Below are 20635 nucleotides of genomic sequence, written 5' to 3' on the forward strand. Positions count from 1 at the left end.
CTGCTGCCGGAGAGCAGCGCCTGTGTCCAGCCCAGCCCAGCCCAGGCGATTCCAGGCTGAGCCCCCAGGGCTGTCAGTGTTCCTTCACAACCCGTGGGTGTCTCCTTTAACCCGTGGGTTTGTCCTTTAACCCGTGGGTTTGTCCTTTAACCCGTGGGTTTGTCCCTAACCCGTGGGTTTCTCCTTTAACCCGTGGGTTTGTCCCTGACCCGTGGGTTTCTCCTTTAACCCGTGGGTTTCTCCTTTAACCCGTGGGTTTCTCCTTTAACCCGTGGGTTTATCCTTTAACCCGTGGGTTTCTCCTTTAACCTGTGGGTTGTTTCTCCTGCTATCTCCTCCCTGCTGTGAAAGGAAGGAGCTGAGCAAGCCTCTGCTGACGGCATCGCAGCTTCCAGCAGCTCCAGCAAAAAATTAAAGGAATGAATAATGGCAAAATGGGCCAAGCCTGAATTCACACAACACACAAATGGTTCAGCTTCACCGTTTAAAATCATTGCAGAGGAGTTTGATTCCCATGGCAGCAAATAACCTTAACAAAGGTAATCCCCAAGAAGTTTTGGAATCAAATGATGATGATCTGTGGCTAAACACGGGATCAGGGAAATACATGGCTTCTAATTACCCTGAGAGACACTGGGAGATGGAGATGGGAGTAATGCACAAAATGACCGAAATCAGATGGACAGAGGATCACTGCTAAATGTTTTAGTGTGTGGCTGTTTGTAAAACTCAAAACCACATCCTGGTAATTGGGACCGAGCAGAGGAACAGAAACACAATGACAAGATCAACAGCAAGAAAACAACAAACAGAAAGGGTCTGTTCCTATGAAATGCAGAGGTGCTTGAGGAGCTGGGTTTGCATGCAATGCGGGAAAAAGGCACCTGAGAGTTGATCAGTGTCACCTCTGGTGCATACCTTGGCCCTTGAATACTGCAAAGAGCACTTTAGGCAGCCAAAAAGACAATTTAGCACTGAAATAAAAGGTTTAGACCCATCATCTTCATTTTTAAGTCTGAAAAATGAGTCTGAGCACTCCGAAGAGACATGCCTTTTGTTAATATCTACATTATGGATTTCTCTCCCTGAGGACATTCTTCACCACTTTTCCTCCTGCCGGGCTGCCTGGTGAGACAATGCTGGGTAATGACCAAACCCTCTGGTGCTGATGCACGAACAACCGAAGGAAAGGGGAATGTGGACCAGCAGCCACCCCCGGGGGTCCCTTTAATTTGGAGTGGTGGCCCCGGGAGCCTGGGTCCTGCAGCACACCCAGAGCTGTGGCAGCACATTTCTTTTTTTTTTTTTTCCCACAGGGTTTTTTATAGAGAAGCACAGAGGGAAGAAAGAGAAAACAATTTCTGTTTCTGCTCCTTGTTTTCCCATGTGGAATGTGTTTGGAGAATTGTTTACCTGGGGTGAGTGCTTGATTGGATCCTTCTGATGAGGATTGTTTGAGCCTGGTGGCCAATCCAATCCAACCCAATCCAATCCAACCCAGTCCAATCCAATCCAATCCAATCCAATCCAATCCAATCCAATCCAATCCAATCCAATCCAATCCAATCCAATCCAATCCAACCCCCCTGGGGCTGGGCTCTCAGAGAGGGGCACGAGTTGGGAGTTGGTCAGATATGGGAGTTAGAAAAAGTCAGTTTGTAGTTTTAGTATCTCCTTTAAGTAGTATATTAATGTATTGTAGTGAAGTTATAATAAAAACATTCAGCTGTCTGAACTGGAGTTGGACATCAGCATTTCTTCCCACCAGCTTCACCTGTATTTACAATACAGAGATATCCTGTGGAATGCCCTGAGCACAGCTGCACCTGTGGCACGCTGGAGCCTCTGGAGGTGCCAACACCACCCAGAATCCTGGCACAGCCAATTCCCAGTGAACAAATCCCACTGCCAATTCCCAGTGGATAAACTCCTCAGAGTCCCGGGGCAGCAGCAGGGACAGGAATCTCCTCTGCCGATGCTGCGGAAGAGAGGAAGGGTGAGCACATCTGTTGCCCTGATTCTTAAGATTTTCTAAAGCCTTCTGAGTTTACATTCTTGTAGAGAACTTTCTCACCCAACTTTCTGTAAACAATCTATTATTTACCATTCCTCCATAGAGGCGGAGAAATTGGATGTACTGGTGGTTTGTCCAATGTCATTGGAGAGGTGGCACGTTCACCCTCCAATCCACTTTTGGAAAAGTAGAAATGCTGGAGTCAGAAAATAAACTTCCCCCTTTTCACCTTTGCAATAGCAGCGGCTCACATCGTGTTTTCACATGTCCTTCAGCGACACACATCCAGCCCAATCCAGCCCAGCCGTGCCAGGAGCTCTGTTCCTGTGGGCACAGCTGGCACAGCACCCAGGGCTGCTCAGTGACCCTGCAGGGAGGGAACACCCATGTGAAAAATCCCGGCAGGAATTCCCGTGTGAAAAATCCCAGCAGGAATACCTGTGTGAAAAATCCCGGCAGGAATTCCCATGTGAAAAATCCCGGCAGGAATAAATACTCGTGTGAAAAATCCCGGCAGGAATACCCCGGCAGGAATACCCATGTGAAAAATCCCAGCAGGAACACCCATGTGAAAAATCCCAGCAGGAATACCTGTGTGAAAAATCCCGGCAGGGATTCCCGTATGAAAAATCCCAGCAGGAATTCCCGTGTGAAGAATCTCAGCAGGAATACCTGTGTGAAAAATCCCGGCAGGGATTCCCATGTGAAAAATCCCGGCAGGAATTCCCGTGTGAAAAATCCCGGCAGGAATTCCCGTGTGAAGAATCCTGGCAGGAATTCCCGTGTGAAAAATCCCGGCAGGAATTCCCGTGTGAAAAATCCCGGCAGGAATAAATACCCATGTGAAAAATCCCAGCAGGAATACCCCAGCAGGAATTCCCATGTGAAAAATCCCGGCAGGAATTCCCGTGTGAAAAATCCCGGCAGGAATAAATACCCATGTGAAAAATCCCAGCAGGAATACCCCAGCAGGAATTCCCGTGTGAAAAATCCCGGCAGGAATTCCCGTGTGAAAAATCCCGGCAGGGATTCCCGTGTGAAGAATCCCGGCAGGGATTCCCGTGTGCTGCAGGACTTCAGCCTGCCCAGGAGCCCCTTCTCAGGCTCGGGGATGGTGGGGATGGCCTTGGGCTCCTCGGGCAGGACGTGACCTCTGGCAGGCTGGGTGGAGAAAAGGAGACAGCAGCATTCCGCCTGCAAAATTCCCCCTGTAGAAGATCAGTTTCTACTGGACTCAATCAATATGATTTCTGGTATTCATACAATATTCACAAGCTGGTTTTATCCAAAGTCGGAGTTATTGATACCAAAACTTCAAACTCTGGTAATTTAGGAAGGAAAAACAAACGAGGGCTCAGTGCCCTTCAGTTCCTGCTCAGCTGAAAGGACAAGGGGGCACAGGCAAATACACAAGCCCAGATTGGTTTGGGTGGAGGGACCCAAAATCCCACCAGGGACCCCTCCCACTGTCCCAGCTGCTCCAGCCCCGGTGTCCAGCCTGGCCCTGGGCACTGCCAGGGATCCAGGGGTGGCACAGCCTCTTGGGGAGCATCTGAGTCCATTCCCTCAGATCCTCAAATTCTTCTGATCCCGTTGGACGCAGAAGTTGAAGTCACTTCTCTGCTTTCACAGGTGCAGGGTAAGGCTCGGCAGGGTTTGCACACACAAAGATCACTTTGAGTAGCTCTGAGAAGAAACAGAAAACATTCAAACCAAGAGAAATAAAACAAAAAACAACAACAACAACAAAAAAAAAAACCAAAAACCAAAAAAAAGGCATCTTTTGTGCGTGCATGAGAGCCAGAGAAGCTGGAAACATTCTCTTTGTGAATTGGAGAATAAAGAGCACACTCAATCCGGCAGGGTTTGCTTTGTACCCGCTCCCGGAGCACAGCTCCAGTGCAGGATTTAACCCCCAGTGCCCCTCCACAGCAGCAGAGGGATGGAAGAAAGGCAGGATAAAGACACTGCCCCTGCCCCCCGTGTGCCAGGGCTCTCCTGAGGGCACACACAGCTCTCCTGGATCCAGGCATCCATGGAAAACCCTCCAGAAAAGCTTCCATGCCCAGCTGGGGGCTGAGCAGTCAGGAGGTGCAGCAGCTCAGCTCCCTCTCCATGCAGAGATGGGGGAGGATGGCTCAGCCCACGCTCAGGGCAATTCCAACCTCCTGGGACTCAAAATACACCTGGTGATGCCAGGGGGAGATGCCAGGGAGGCGGGGGCCTCCCTCAAACCCTGGCATTGCTGTTGCCAGTGACCCTGGCACAGGATGGAATTCCCAGAGCAGCTGTGGCACCCCTGGATCCCTGGCAGTGCCCAGGGCCAGGCTGGACACTGGGGCTGGAGCAGCTGGGACAGTGGGAGGTGTCTCTGCCATGGCAGGGGGCACTGGGGGGGATTTGGGGTCCCTCCCACCCAAACCAGGCTGGGGCTCCCTCATTCCGTGGATGTGCTGCCCTGGGGTGCAGAAGGGCCCCAGGACCAGCACTCCTCCCTCCCATGGGAGCTCTGCTGGCAGATCCCAGCAGAAGGAGACACATCTCCACCCTGGCAGATCCAGCAGCCTGTCTGGGGACTCGGGATCTCCAAGGAGACGCTGCAGAAGTGCAGCCTCCTCACACTTGCACCTTTCAGCCCTGCAAGACACAGGAGTGGCACCAGGGTTGAGGGGAGGTTTGCAGCTGCCTCAGCCCTGGCTGTTTCCAGGGGTGCTTCTCTCATTCTCATTCCTCTGCCGTCCCTGGAAGCCGGAGAACTGGTCCTCTGCACCACCACTCATCTCATAAGCATTCCAGGAACCTCAGGGAGCTAAGGGAGAAATTCTGAGCGTTGCAGCTTCTCCGTGGAGCCAGATCAATGAGTTCACTCCAAATAACTTGTCTGGAAATTAACTCCTTCATGAATTTCAGCAGAATGTTTGTGTGAGAAGCTCCAGACATCCTGCTGTTCCCAGTATGGACAGGAACTGCAGGGCCTTGAGGGATGCTCGTGTCATCACAATTCTGGAAGCACTGGGGCTGGAAAAGCCCTCAGGATCACTGAGTCCACCCTGTGCTCATCCCCACCCTGTCCCCAGCTCCGAGTGCCACCTCCAGGGATGGGATCCAACCCTCCTGGGCAGTTCCAGTTCCTGAGCCCCTTTCCATGGGGAAATTCCTGCTGGTTCCACCCTGAGCTCCCCTGGCCCAGCCTGGGGCCGTTCCCTCTGCTCCTGTCCCTGCTCCTGGAGCAGAGCCCGACCCCCCGGCTGTCCCCTCCTGGCAGGAGCTGTGAGAGCCACAAGGTCCCCCTGATCCCCCTTTGCTCCAGGCTGAGCCCCCTCAGCTCCCTCAGGAGTTCCCAGCCCCTTCCCAGCTCCCTCAGGAGTTCCCAGCCCCTTCCCAGCTCCCTCAGGAGTTCCCAGCCCCTTCCCAGCTCCGTTCCCTGCCCTGGTCACACTCCAGCCCCCCAGGGCTCTCCAGAGCTGCCCCAGGAGTTCAACCCATGAGCGCAGGGAGAGGATTCATGGGCACTGGTGTCTCACACGGGGGAAATCATCACCACCTCTGCATTTCATCCGTTATCCCAAGGTAAAACACATGGCTTTGGCTCCTTAATTAGGTGGTTTCACCTCCCCACATTAACGCAATTATGTCAAAGCTGATTGCAAGTTTTAAACTTCACTTTATCAGCCGAGCAATTACAGCTTTATGGGCTTTATCCTCTTCGCAGTAACTTTAATACACTTTTGTTTCCTAATTATTTCCCTTCCCAGATTATTGCTGTTAAGTAACATCACCATAACTCCGGGGTCAGGGCTGGAGACAGGCCACAAAGCACACAGCACACTTCCCGCAGGAGCCAAGGTGGCAACAGCAGTGTCAGGTTACAAACAAGGCACCGAGCAGTAATTATTGCACTGGAGCCCTTCCCCTCGCATTTCCCCAAGCAGTAATTATTGCACTGGAGCCCTTCCCCTCGCATTTCCCCAAGCAGTAATTATTGCACTGGAGCCCTTCCCCTTGCATTTCCTCAAGCAGTAATTATTGCACTGGAGCCCTTCCCCTTGCATTTCCCCGGCACTGAAACCCGGGATGGCTGCACAGGCACTCAGCAGAAATGGGCTCTGTGTTCCCACGGGAGAATTCCAGGATGGAGCTCCCCGTCCCTGCCTGCCTCATCCCCACGGCAGGGATGGTGTTCCTCAGCCTGGTCCTTCTCCTGCAAGGCAGGGCAGGGATGGACAGGGATGGGCAGGGATGGACAGGGATGGACAGGGATGGGCAGGGATGGACAGGGATGGGCAGGGATGGGATGGGATGGACAGGGATGGGCAGGGATGGGCAGGGATGGGATGGGATGGACAGGGATGGACAGGGATGGACAGGGATGGACAGGGATGGGCTGGGATGGGATGGGATGGACAGGGATGGGCAGGGATGGGATGGGATGGACAGGGATGGACAGGGATGGGCTGGGATGGGCAGGGATGGGCAGGGATGGCATGGGATGGACAGGGATGGGCAGGGATGGACAGGGATGGGCTGGGATGGACAGGGATGGGCTGGGATGGACAGGGATGGACAGGGATGGGATGGGATGGGCAGGGATGGACAGGGATGGGATGGGATGGGCAGGGATGGACAGGGATGGGCAGGGATGGGCAGGGATGGGCAGGGATGGGATGGGATGGGCAGGGATGGGCAGGGATGGGCAGGGATGGACAGGGATGGGCAGGGATGGGATGGGATGGACAGGGATGGGCAGGGATGGACAGGGATGGGCAGGGATGGGCTGGGATGGACAGGGATGGCATGGGATGGACAGGGATGGGCAGGGATGGACAGGGATGGGCAGGGATGGGATAGGATGGACAGGGATGGACAGGGATGGGCAGGGATGGGCAGGGATGGGATGGGATGGGCAGGGATGGGCAGGGATGGGATGGGATGGGCAGGGATGGGATGGGATGGGCAGGGATGGGCAGGGATGGGATGGACAGGGATGGGCAGGGATGGGATGGGATGGACAGGGATGGGCAGGGATGGACAGGGATGGGCTGGGATGGGATGGACAGGGATGGACAGGGCTGTGATGGGACCTGCCTTGGACTCTCCTGAGCTGCAGCTCTCTTGTCCTGGAGGGGCTGCTGAGCTCCAGGGTGGGCTGCAGGACATGGGGACACCACAGGGACATGGAGATTCCGCAGGGACACGGGGACACTGCAGGGACATGGGGACACCACAGGGACACAGGGACACAGGCACCTAAAAGAGTCTCTATTACTGCTCAGCCAAACACTGTCCTCAAACACTGGATCCCCTAGCCCTGAACACTGCAAATCTAAGACAGAAGCTTTCCAACAAAAACACAAACCCAAACCAGCCCCACGCCTGCTGTGGCAGACCTGTCCCTTCCCTCTGCAGGTGGAACAGCTGGGGATGGGGAATCTGCTGCTCTGGACTGGGCTTTAAGGAGGACTGATAATCACTGAAATCCTCCCTTCCTATTAGAAAATTCCTCTGCTCTCTTCAATTTAAAAATACCCTGAGCAACTGCTGGTAGTGCCATTCTACTGCAGAGGAAAAAAAACAACTCGGATTCTTTTTAGGATATTTCTGAGCAGATGAAAATTGAAAGAAAAAAGAAGTCTTTCAATGCAGGCGAAGCTCAATCGACGAGCAAAGTCCTAAAGGGAAAAGGGAATCAATTCCAGAGGGTCCTGCTGGCAGAGGACATTTCCATCTGCCACGGGAATTGTATTGCTAATGAAGTTCTGGGGTCTTGTGACCCTCGAGAAAGTGGGGGGAAGGTCCCTGAGGTATCCCAGCCTTCTGTGGGCTCTTCTGGGCTTTGGCTGGGGCTTGTTTCTTGGTTCCTTTAAGGGTTTTCATGGGTTTTTTTCAGAGAAAACTCCATAAAAATACCCAAGCATTTATCCTCAGTGGGGCTTGCTTCCCTAGATTCCTGAGGTGACACCAGGAGGGGCAGTTCCTGTCACCCCCAAATTCCTGAGGTGTCACCCACAGGGCATTTTCAGCACCCAGGTCTCTCAGGTGTCACCCACAGCACAGCTCCTGTCACCCAGGTCTCTCAGGTGTCACCCAGGGCAGTTCCTGTCACCCAGGTCTCTCAGGTGTTACCCCAGGGCAGTTCCTGTCACCCAGGTCTCTCAGGTGTCACCCACAGGGGCAGTTCCTGTCACCCAGGTCTCTCAGGTGTCACCCAGGGCAGTTCCTGTCACCCAGGTCTCTCAGGTGTTACCCCAGGGCAGTTCCTGTCACCCAGGCTCTCAGGTGTCACCCACAGCACAGTTCCTGTCACCCAGGTCTCTCAGGTGTCACCCACAGGGGCAGTTCCTGTCACCCAGGTCTCTCAGGTGCCACCCCAGGGCAGTTCCTGTCACCCAGGCTCTCAGGTGCCACCCACAGCACAGTTCCTGTCACCCAGGCTCTCAGGTGTCACCCACAGCACAGTTCCTGTCACCCAGGTCTCTCAGGTGCCACCCCAGGGCAGTTCCTGTCACCCAGGTCTCTCAGGTGTCACCCACAGCACAGTTCCTGTCACCCAGGTCTCTCAGGTGCCACCCACAGGGGCAGTTCCTGTCACCCAGGTCTCTCAGGTGTCACCCACAGCACAGTTCCTGTCACCCAGGTCTCTCAGGTGTCACCCAGGGCAGCTCCTGCACCTGCCCAGGCTCTGGTGAGCTCAGCCTGCCCCAGGCAGGAGCAGGAGGAGCTGCTGCCCTGCTGGGGACGTGCAGGGCTTTGTGCCAGGCTGACAGTGACAGACACGGCAGAGAAGACCCCAACTCCTCAAAGGGGAGGAAGGTACCCCCGGTGCCCCCGTGACAGGGAAACGTGGCAGTCCAGGCAGCTCCTCTCACAGGCAGGGCCATCAATGCATTATGGAGCTCCCCGTTTTGCTCAGGTTCTGTAGCACAAGCTGCCAGGAGCACAGTACATTTCATGCTTTCATCTCCCAGAAATAATTTGACAGTGCTTGAGGATTTGATCGCTGCGATTACATTATTATTGTTTGTTGAATACCAATAAAAGCTTTAAAAAAAACAACTCCTCACTGCCTGTTGCAGCAGCAGAATGGGCCAGCACAGAGGACATGGAGGATTTTTCCTTTCCCATGGAATGGGGATGAGCAGGAGGGTTTCCCACCAGCTCCTTGAGCCCCCAGTGCTCCACTGCTGCTCCTGGTGGGGCCAGGGTGTCCCTGGAGCAGCTGATCCTGATGGATGCCGTGGTGGAGCAGCCCAGCTCAGCCCTGGGCTCCACACAGCTCACTCTGATCCTCCAGACCTACAGAATCATGGATGGGTTTGGGTGGGAGGGACCCCAAATCCCACCCAGTGCCCCCCTGCCATGGCAGGGACACCTCCCACTGTCCCAGCTGCTCCAGCCCCAGTGTCCAGCCTGGCCTTGGGCACTGCCAGGGATCCAGGGGCAGCCACAGCTGCTCTGGGCATCTGTGCCAGGGCTGCCCACCCTGCCAGGGAACAATTCCCAATTCCCAATTCCCAATCTCCCACCCAGCCCTGCCCCTGGCAGTGGGAGCCATTCCTGTGTCCTGTCCCTCATCCCTTGTCCCCAGCCCCTCTGCAGCTCTCCTGGAGCCCCTCCAGGCCTGGCAGGGCTCTGAGCTCTCCCTGGAGCTGCTCTCCTGCAGCAGAACTCCAGCAGCACACGGAGCTGGGATCTGCAGGGCCCCAGCACTGCGGGAGATGTGCCCCAGGTGTTCTCCTGCCCCAGGTGTTCTCCTATCCCAGGTGGTCCCCTATCCCAGGTGTTCTCCTATCCCAGGTGTTCCCCTGCCCCAGGTGTTCTCCTGTCCCAGATGTTCCCCTGGCCCAGGTGTTCTCCTGTCCCAGATGTTCCCCTGGCCCAGGTGTTCTCCTGTCCCAGGTGTTCCCCAGGTGTTCCCCTGGCCCAGGTGCTGTCCCCAGGCACAGAGCCACGCTGGCTGAGGCTCGGCTGCCCAGGACAGGCAGAGCCCCAGCCCTGCCTCCTGCCCCGAAGCCAAGAGCCAAACTCCACAGGAGCTCAGCAAACCCCACCAAGCTCCTCGTGCCCGCTGCTGCTCTGGGACCCCTGCAGGGCCCGGGATTGCTCAGCTCCGAGGGGCCCTCCAGGCTTTGTGCCAAACCCCAGGGTTTGCTTGGTGCCAGCTCCAGTGCAGGATTTAACCCCCAGTGCCCCTCCACAGCAGCAGAGGGATGGAAGAAAGGCAGGATGAAGACACTGCCCCTGCCCCCCGTGTGCCAGGGCTCTCCTGAGGGCACACACAGCTCTCCTGGATCCAGGCATCCATGGAAAACCATCCAGAAAAGCTTCCACACCCAGCTGGGGGCTGAGCAGTCGGGAGGTGCAGCAGCTCAGCTCCCTCTCCATGCAGAGATGGGGGAGGATGGCTCAGCCCACGCTCAGGGCAATTCCAACCTCCAGGTGCAGCCCTGGCCCCACAGCCCCCCACAGCCCCCCAAAGGCTGTGCCAGCATCCCTGCAGCACCTCAGCTCCTGTCCCACCACCCCTGCAGCACCTCAGCTCCTGTCCCACCACCCCTGCAGCACCGCAGCTCCTGTCCCACCTGTATCCACTGATGAGCCTCTCTGGGGGCTCTCCAGGGAAGGTTCTTCAGTGAGGGTGGGCAGCCCTGGCACAGGTGCCCAGAGCAGCCGTGGCACCCCTGGATCCCTGGCAGTGCCAAGGCCAGGCTGGACACTGGGGCTGGAGCAGCTGGGACAGTGGGAGGTGTCCCTGCCATGGCAGGGGGGCACTGCATGGGATTTAATGTCCCTTTCCACCCCAACCAGTCCATAACACTCCAAATCCCCAGCTCTGGTGGGGCAGCAGAGCAGAAAAGTGTTCATTTCCCACCCTGAATAATCCCATTTCCTCATTTTCAAAAGTTGAGTTTAAAGAGAAATTCAACCTTCTTCCCTTTGAATTTTCCTTCTGATCTCTGTGTAGGAATATTTCAGGGGTTGCACTGAACCAACTGGAAAGTAATCACATAAAGCTCCTGTCAGAATTTCTTAGTGCTCCAGCTAATGAAAGGACAAATAAAATACCAGCATTATTGCCAACCTTTGAAAGTTGCCTTTCCGAGGAGTCCTTTTTAAGTGCTAATTAATCAAATCAGTGATATTTTTCCAGGGTCAGTGACTCATTACTGCTGCTCTTGCTGGAAGTGAAGAAGGCTGAAATATTAAACTAAATAGATCATAATTCTTCCATAGATGGCCAAGCTGTGGTTGAGGCAGGAGCAGCATTCTCTTGAGTCAAACCCATTCTGAATCACTTTCTTCTGCCTCTCTCTCTCCTTTTGATGGCACTACAGAAGCAGGAGATGACATGAGGAGAAATGAGTCCATGAACATCTGACTGGCACTTGACTGGTGCAGAGGAGCAGCACCAGGGCTGCCCCAGCTTCAAAGCCCAGGGATCCCTCTGGCTGCCCCCAGAGCCTGCCAGGGGCTCGGGGACCCTGGCACAAAATAAAAACACCCATGGCTTCCATTTTAGCCTGTGGAAAAAGCTGCCAACTTTGTATGAGGAATTACAGGTCACAAGGGTTTGAGTGGTGTGATATCTGAATTAACAAAGGGTGGAAAAGAAGAAAGTCTGCCCCCCAGCAGCCCATTCCATTTATCATCATCTTCCTGAGGAAACACGCTCAGACGTGAACCCAACGCAGCTGAGCACGGGGAGGATTTGTCTTCATCAACACAATGGAATATTCAAAGTCTCCCAGAGCCTCTTTGTGTAATGTCAATGCCAATCTCCGTGCCACAGAAACACAATTTAGGGCTTGACATCATGAGTTATTACAGGCTATTAGATAGGTTTTTTAATTTCTTTTCTTAACTGATGCCTGTCCTCAGGATCAAAATGATATGCAGCAATGTCTCTCCACAATCTCACGGGGATGATCTCGAGATTGCCACGAGACAAAACGTCTTGGTGAGGTTTTCAGGGCAGCAAAAGCTGCTCAAAGTCTCTGGCTTGAGCAGCCTTTGTGGTGTTCCAGCTCTGCCAGAGGCTCCACTGGGAACACCAGGGGATAACCCCGGAGCCCCAGCCTGGTTTGGGCTGGAGGGAGCCCAGATCCAGGCAGTGCCACCCTGCCATGGCAGGGACACCTCCCCCGTGCCAGGGGCTCCAGCGCCAGTGCCCAGCCTGGCCTGACCTCTCCAGGGAACCCACAGAAGTGTCCTTGCTGCTCAAAGCCAAAGCTCAGCTCGGGTGTCTCCACCTCAGGGCAGAATCCTGTGCTGGAATTTCCTCCCGATAAGGAAAGGCCCCAAATGCCAAATCCGTGTGTTCTGTGCTCTGGGGCTCCTTTATTCCCTTTTTCACCCCGTGGGGAGGGGCTGATGGTGCCCATCTCCCCCCTCCATCCCCTGGGCACAGTCAGATTTGGGCAGGCTCAGCCCCAAATGACAGCGGGGCTCGGGGCAGCAGGAACTCCTCACTGCTCAGGCTCCCAGGCTATCTGAGAAAGAGACACCCTGAGTCTTTACGTGCTGCATTTCTTCAGGGAAATTTGGTGTCCCAAGGCCCAGGAGATGCTTTATTCACCCATCCAATGGATCTGTGTCCCCAGAAGCCAGCAGATCCAAATTTCACATCTAGGCACCATCATCTCTCCTGAAATAATCCAGAATTACCTGTATTTGTAAACATACCAAAAAAGTAATTTAATTGAAAGCCATTTTTGCCATGTGGATTGCTAGTAAGGAACACAATTCAATTTCAGAGTGAGAAGGAAAGAATAGGAGCAAAATTCCTGAGGGGGGGAAAATGTAAGAATGCAAAAAATAAAAATCCCCAGAACTTTTCCTAACCAAAATCTCCAGCTGCTCTGGGCACCTGTGCCAGGGCTGCCCACCCTGCCAGGGAGGAATAATGAGGATAAAGCTCTAATCCTCTGGAAAGAGGGATTGACCCCGACCCAAATTCCCCAGGGTCTCTCACTGGGCTCGTGGCACCCCCAGCGTGTGGCACCATCTTCCCCCAAGAGTGACGGGAGGAGCCAGGCCCAAATCAACACAAAGTGGGAAAAGAACAGCCAGGCTGGAAAGTTGGAGTAACTTCCAGCAGCCTTTCCCCGGCTCACAGATGGCAGCTATCTCCTCCCCAATCTGCAGAGCAGTGGCAGGGAAGGGATGAGAGCTCAGCTGAGCACTTTAGGCTAATGTTATTCATAAGCAAGGCTTATCTCCCTCGGTACAGCTTGCATATTTTCATAAATAACTGAATTCCTTAAGCACTCACGGCCTGGGAGCCAAGAGCTCGGTGTCTCACCTCGTTTCCCAGAGGAAATGGATTTATGGCCACCAGGCAGCTGCCTCCCATCAGGGCGAGGTTCTCAGCTGGCTCTGATGGACCCTCCTCAGCTCTTCAGGTGTGAGAGCAGCAGGGCCAGGCTCTGAGCCCCCCTGAAACCCCAGCGGCACGGAAGGGCACAGCTGGCACAGCTGGCACAGCTGGCACAGCACCTCCGTGCCCACTGAAGGACAACCCCTCTCCACATCAGCACCAGGCCCTGCAAACACCACCCGGAGCCTTTCCTCCCTACAGGAGAAAGGGAGAATCCCAGCAGGCCTGGAGACATTCCTACAAGCAGACATGCCAACAGCTTTCAAACCTACACCCACTGAGAGGGTAGCTTTTAATTAGCTTTAAATGGCAGATTAAAGTTGGCCACTGTCACTGTGACTTTGTCTACTTCCAAATTTTTCATGGCTTGAAGTAGCAATTTATTGTTTTGTACCGAGAGATTCAGAAAAGTCAAGCTGAGAGTGGTTCCCAGGGAATAAATCATCTCACTGCGATAAACATTTCCCTTAAAATTGCTTTTTCCACAGTTTATTAGACCTTTTATTTTGGAGGAGGCAGTTCCACAGATTTTCCTCTGCAGTTTTAGTGATTGATAATTAAGCTCATGTGGTTTGACTATTCCTGTGATTTCAAAGGCAAATCCTCCGCTCACCCACCCAACGCTCACCTACAGCAACATGTTCTATTTCAAAATAAGAGAACAATGGGAACATGGCAAGAACAGGAGAGGATTCCTCATGGACAGGGCTGGCCAGGCCTGGCACGGCTGCCAGGGCAGGGCTGGATCCCTGGCAGTGCCCAAGGCTGGGTTGGACATTGGGGTTTGGAGCTCCTGGGACAGTGGGAGGTGTCCCTGCCACGGCAGGGCTGGGATGAGATGCTCCTGAAGGTCCCTTCTAACACAAACCATTCTGGTTTTTACTTAATTTTTTTACTTATGTAAGCTGATTTGATTTAACATGGCCAATTTTTTTGGTATTAATAAAATCACGCCAACAGAGCTTCCTCCCCTGAGTGAGTTCTCCCACACTCGTGCAGAAAGGGCAGGCGTGCCCGAGAATTCTCATCAGGAAAGGATTTCTCTAACAAAATAGGGAATGGCATCCTTGGTTTATCATATGGGAAGCTGAGGATGACTGCAATTCTTGTCCTGGCTAAGGCAGGAAATTCCAGATTTAAACATCTCCACTCTGACATCCTCGGCCCTCGCTTTATGGAGCTGCTTTGCCATCTCCTGCTTTGTGTTCTTCACTGCCTGCTAGCATTGTAGCCTTTTCATTCTTAGAAACGGGCCATAGCCGGTGTAATCCAAATAAATCCATCTCACCTTTCAACAGAAACAATGAAAAGATAGATAAGGAACAAAAGCTGAGGGCTCTTTGTCACATGTTCATAAATGAATAAAAGTACATGATGGAAAACTCTCTGAAACAACATCCAGTCACCGGCGGTACTTTTAAGAGACACATCACTAATGGTTCATTTAACTTTGCAGTATCTTAAACTCCCTCGTTTTGTGAAGCTGGAATTATTTATGAGACAGTTTATTATGAGCAGATTAATATTCATTGGGCAGCTGGCAGCTGTGTGCTCACATCTCGGGCTTGCAGGAGAACCGAGCCCTCATTTCGGGCATGGGGGCAGAGCTGGTTGCAGCCAGGGTGAGAGGAGCCAGGTCATCAGGCACCGTGGGTGGGGAAGGAGCCACACCTCGGGGGAAAGGAGCCACACCTGAATGGAAAAAAGGAACCACACCTGAATGGGGAAGGAACCACACATTTCCAAGGAAAGGAACCACACCTGAATGGGGAAGGAACCACACCTGAATGGGAAAAGGAACCACAGCTGAATGGGAAAAAGGAACTGCACATTTCCAGGGAAAGGGATCCCACATTTCCAGGGAAAGGAACCATACATGAATGGGGAAGGAGCCACACCTGAATGGGGAAAGGAACCGCACATTTCCAGGGAAAGGAACCACACCTGTCTGGGAAAGGATCCACACCTTCCCTCAGGCCGGGCTGGGGGCAGCAGCAGCTCCTGAGCCCTGCTCTGTGGCTGGGCTGGGAGTTTACTCTCCTCCATTCCTGCTGGTTGTACTTTTTGGGGCTGGAGCTGCAGCGTGTCCTTGGCTCTGGGCTGGTTCAGGATTGTTCTGGGTGCTGGGCTGGTTCAGGATTGTTCTGGGTGCTGAGCTGGCTCTGGGCTGGTTCAGGATTGTTCTGGGTACTGAGCTGGTTCAGGATTGTTCTGTGTGCTGAGCTGGCTCTGGGCTGGTTCAGGATTGTTCTGGGTGCTGAGCTGGCTGGTTCAGGATTGTTCTGTGTGCTGAGCTGGTTCAGGATTGTTCTGGGTGCTGAGCTGGTTCTGGGCTGGTTCAGGATTTTTCTGGGTGCTGAGCTGCTTCAGGATTGTTCTGGGTGCCGGCTGCACGAATCACCTGTCCATAATTACCCCGGGACGCCCAATTAGCGATGGCACTGCAAACGAGGGCACCCGGGGCTGCAGACAGAAGCCACAGCTGGCAGTGCCCTGCTGCCCCAGCAGCGCAGCACTGCGGCTGTGCCCGGGAGGGAAGGTGCCAGTTCTGAGTGGCAAATCGAAACTTCCTGGGCATCTTTAGCAGCTCCTGGCTCAGGATCTCACTGCTGCTGTGGCTGGGAGGGAGCTCAGAGCCCCCGGTGCCACCCTGCCATGGCAGGGACCCTTCCCTGGCCCAGCTGCTCCAGCCTGGCCCTGGGCACTGCCAGGGAGCCAGGGCTCCTCTCCTGCACCCTTGAGCACAGACCCAGGCTAACTTTTCACTGTTTTGACATTTTTTTGCTTCTCCCCACTCTGCCTGGTCCGGGCTGGACCTGACATGGGCAGCTCCAGCCTTGTGCCAATAAAACCCCAACCATCCTTGTGTTGTCCCTCCAAACATCATCATTTTGACTGCCAGAAGTGAGGCCAAGAGCCCCCCTGGCTCATCCTGCCCTTCCCTCTGCTGTCCTGCAGCCCTGCTCCTCCCCACACGCAGCAGCAAAGGAATTGCAGCACATTTTCACTGTTCAATATCAAATCAGGTACATCGGGGTCAGTGCTTCACCTGGAGCACTGCAAAGACCATTCTCATTTGGAACATTTATTTTCCATTAAGCTTAAACAGCCAGCTTGAGAAAGGACCCTCCTCACCTCACCCCCTCTCCCAAAACCAGAGGGGTTTGGAGAGTCAGGAGAAGGCACAGAGCTACAGAAAAGGAAAATAAAAACCCGTTGGATGCTCAAATTTCCCTCTGATGTTTTATCGTATTAACAACGTAAAAAAAAATGTTGTTTTTCCACCAGCACCATCACTTGTGACCCCCAGTCTAAGCCCAGCCATAACATTATTCCCTGGGGACCCTTGAAACCAGACAAGTTAATATATGTTAATACAGGAAAAATCAACTCAGCCTTGAATCTCCTACTGAGCCCAGCGCTTTTGTAATAAACCTATTTTTGTTCTGGGTATTTATAACTATCCCACCTGAAACCAAAAACAAGGAGCAGTTCATCAGTTGCTCCAGCATTTGCATAAATCTTTGGCTGGAGCTGATGCTGATGAGGCCGTGGAGCCTTGCAGCCCCAGGAGAAGGCAGCAGCACCCCCTGAGCAGCCAGAACCCCCCAGGCCCGTGCCAGGGGAGGTTTCCTTCAGCACAGACACGGCAGGGACGGGGCACACGCCAAGGGCCTGGCAGGGCACCAGGGACACCTTGCAGCAGCCCTGGGGCACAGTGGTGCCATGCCAGCTGCACGGGGGTGTGAGCCCTGTGATGTGAGCCCATGAGTGTGACCCAGTGAGTGTGATCCCTGTGAGTGTGACCCTGTGAGTGTGATCCCTGTGAGTGTGACCCAGTGAGTGTGATCCTGTGAGTGTGATCCTGTGAGTGTGATCCCTGTGAGTGTGACCCAGTGAGTGTGATCCCTGTGAGTGTGATCCTGTGAGTGTGATCCTGTGAGTGTGACCCCGTGTGACCCCTGTGAGTGTGACCCAGTGAGTGTGACCCAGTGAGTGTGATCCCTGTGAGTGTGACCCAGTGTGACCCCTGTGAGTGTGATCCTGTGAGTGTGACCCTGTGAGTGTGACCCAGTGAGTGTGACCCAGTGAGTGTGACCCCTGTGAGTGTGACCCCGTGTGACCCCCGTGAGTGTGATCCTGTGAGCGTGACCCCTGTGAGTGTGACCCCATGGCTGTGACTCCGTATGACCCCCGTGTGACCCCATGGCTGTGACCCCCCTGTGACCCCAGTGTGACCCAGTGTGACCCCAGTGTGACCCCAGTGTGACCCGGTGTGACCCAGTGTGACCCGGTGTGACCCAGTGTGACCCGGTGTGACCCGGTGTGACCCCAGTGTGACCCGGTGTGACCCGGTGTGACCCGGTGTGACCCCAGTGTGACCCCAGTGTGACCCGGTGTGACCCGGTGTGACCCGGTGTGACCCCAGTGTGACCCCAGTGTGACCCCAGTGTGACCCAGTGTGACCCGGTGTGACCCGGTGTGACCCGGTGTGACCTGGTGTGACCCCAGTGTGACCCGGTGTGACCTGGTGTGACCCGGTGTGACCCAGTGTGACCCCAGTGTGACCCGGTGTGACCCGGTGTGACCTGGTGCTCTGTCTGTCCAGGAGCAGGGGTGCTCCCATGGGGCCTGACCTGGCCAGAACCTCCTGCAGGACATTTCCACCTTTTGGTTTCACCCTCCCGAGGCACTCCAACCTTTCCGTGGTGCCGGAATGAACGCAGGAGCCGCCCGGCTCCCGCCACGCTCCCTCTCCTTCCTTCCCCAGCCCGCCCCACGTCCTCCCGTCCTCTCCCTCGCCCCGGGCTGCTGCTCGCTTTTCCTGCCCTCCCCTCATCCACAGCACCGTTCATCTCTGCAAAATATTTGTAACGTGAATTAAAACTGCAATTTGCACAGAAGTTGTAATTTGTATGGACATCCTAAATTGTAGAAAAACACATTTCCTCCAGCAAATACTTGGCTTTTATGTTTTCTGGGTTTGGAACACGATGAACGCCCTCACTGCAGATCTGCTGTTTCCTTCTGAATTCCTAAAAGGCAGGAAAATGGTTAAGGATTTGTAAACTCTTCTCCTGTATTTTCAGAAGTGGAAAACAAATGAAGTGAGTTCCATTTTGGGAGAGTATGGGTTTGGGTTTGGGTTTTTTTTTTTCCCAAATATCCTCCAGGGCAAAATTTTGATGCAGCAGCAGCAGAGTCAGGTTGTCTCACGCATGAACAGCATCATATATATATACATATAAATATATACAAAAATATCTACCTCAGAGGTTTCAGTGTTTGAAATCACGCCAGCAATGGCCTCTGTTTCCTCTGTGGCATTAATTCCCAGCTGCAGGCGGCTCAGAGCATTGCTGATGGACAATTCCCTGGTTTCCATCAGCTCCATGACCTGGCTGGAGTGACCCAGGCTTGGAGCATTGCTGATGGACAATTCCCTGGTTTCCATCAGCCCCACCTCAGCCCAGCCCTGGCCGGGAGCCGCAGCAGCTCCGGCCCCTCCCGCAGGGCTGTGTTCATTAATTAGCCCTGCCGTTAATTGGGGATGAGCCGGCAGCTGCCGGCTGCTAATGAGGCGCAGCTCAGAGAATTCTCCGGGTGGCTGCGGCACCGGGCTTGGCAGCCTGCCTGGAACTCCTGGAATGGCAGCGAGGAACCCACGGAACCTCAGGGAATTCATGGAATCACAGGAACCCATGGAATCACAGGGAATTCATGGAATCTCAGGGAAGAGCCCATGGAATCTGATGGAAGAGCCCATGCAATCACAGAGAAGAATCGATGGGATCACAGAGAAGAACCCATGGAATCTCATGGAAGAACCCGTGGGATCACAAGAACCCATGGAATCTCATGGAAGAACCCATGAGATCACAGAGAAGAACCCATGGAATAACAGAGAAGAACCCATGGAATCTCATGGAAGAACCCGTGGGATCACAAGAACCCATGGAATCTCATGGAAGAACCCATGAGATCACAGAGAAGAACCCATGGAATCACAGAGAAGAACCCATGGAATCTCCTGGAAGATCCCATGGGATCACAGAGAAGAACCCATGGAATCTCCTGGAAGATCCCATGGGGTCACAAAAAGCCATGGAATCTCCTGGAAGATCCCATGGGATCGCAGCCTCCTGCCTGCCAAGGCACCTCAGACCCCATCCAGCCCCTCCCAGAGCTGCTCCCAGCCCTGCCCCACCGGCCCCGAGAGCTCCGGGAGGGGTTGAGGCTCAGCAGAAGCCCAGCCCAAGCTGGTTTAGCTTTTCCCGGGTATGGCAGCAGCTCAAGCACTGACGCCGTGCTCTGAAGTGGGAAAAGCAGGAATTCACGTTGATTCCATGTGCATTCCCTGCTTCCAGAGCACACGGCGCTGCTGCACACCTGAGAGGGCATTTCAGTGGGGTTTTGGGCAGGAATCGCTCCCTGGCAGGGTGGGCAGCCCTGGCACGGGTGCCCAGAGCAGCCGTGGTGCTCCTGGCTCCCGGGCAGGGACTCAGACTGCCTGGGAGCAGTTTGGATGGGATTCTGTGATGGAATCGTTCCCCGGGGGGAATTCCCAGGGAAGCTGGGCCCCTGGCAGTGCCCAGGGCCGGGCAGGATGGGCTCGGAGCAGCCTGGCACGTGCGAGGTGACCCTGCCAGGGCTGGGCTGTGACATCCCCCCAGTCCAATTCTTTAACCACCTACAATGGCTTTTCAACAACTGGAGATCCAGACCTCCAGTTTACTTTTTCTTTGCATCAAATCTCTTTGAGGAACCTCACTGAACAGGAGATTCAGGTGAGGAGTTTTTGGGGTACAGGACAAGAGTTTGCTGAAATAAATATTTTGACAGTAAACAAAATCCTAAAGTGGACTATCTTGGTTACTGTGTTGCAAAGGGGCTTTGAAATACTGGCTCTCTTTTTTTTTTTTTTTTTTTTTATTAGAAGGTCATCAAATTTGCCATATAGCGTTGAAATGCAAAGTATAGCAGGATTTTTTTTCTGCTTTTTGGGGAAATAAAGCATCATGGAATCACTTTCTCCTGTTTAAATACCATGGGGCACTGAGAGCTGGTGCACTCAGAATGCAAAGCAGGGAAACACTTAGATTAGAACAATTAGTGCAGAAAACATCTGCATTCCTTGTTAACCATAGGGACCATCCAGCAAAAGTGGGTTTTTTTTAAAAAAAATGGTAATTGGAATTCATTAAAATAACTTTGCTTCAAAGTAAACATTAAAGCCATTTCTGAGC

At 53.7% G+C, this 20635-nt stretch overlaps 1 long non-coding RNA gene across 1 annotated transcript; it reads right to left on the bottom strand.

Moving 5' to 3' along the window:
* Positions 1-14877: 14877 nt before the first annotated feature.
* LOC144246572 (uncharacterized) lies at positions 14878-15515 on the bottom strand. The gene is made up of 2 exons (XR_013340228.1): positions 15333-15515; positions 14878-15080 (listed from the first exon to the last, which is right to left on the bottom strand). It is a non-coding gene; the product is annotated as an uncharacterized LOC144246572 (long non-coding RNA).
* Between the last annotated feature and the right edge of the window lie 5120 nt (positions 15516-20635).

Source organism: Lonchura striata, chromosome 7 (assembly GCF_046129695.1).
Source record: "Lonchura striata isolate bLonStr1 chromosome 7, bLonStr1.mat, whole genome shotgun sequence".
In the NCBI taxonomy this organism is placed as follows: domain Eukaryota; kingdom Metazoa; phylum Chordata; class Aves; order Passeriformes; family Estrildidae; genus Lonchura; species Lonchura striata.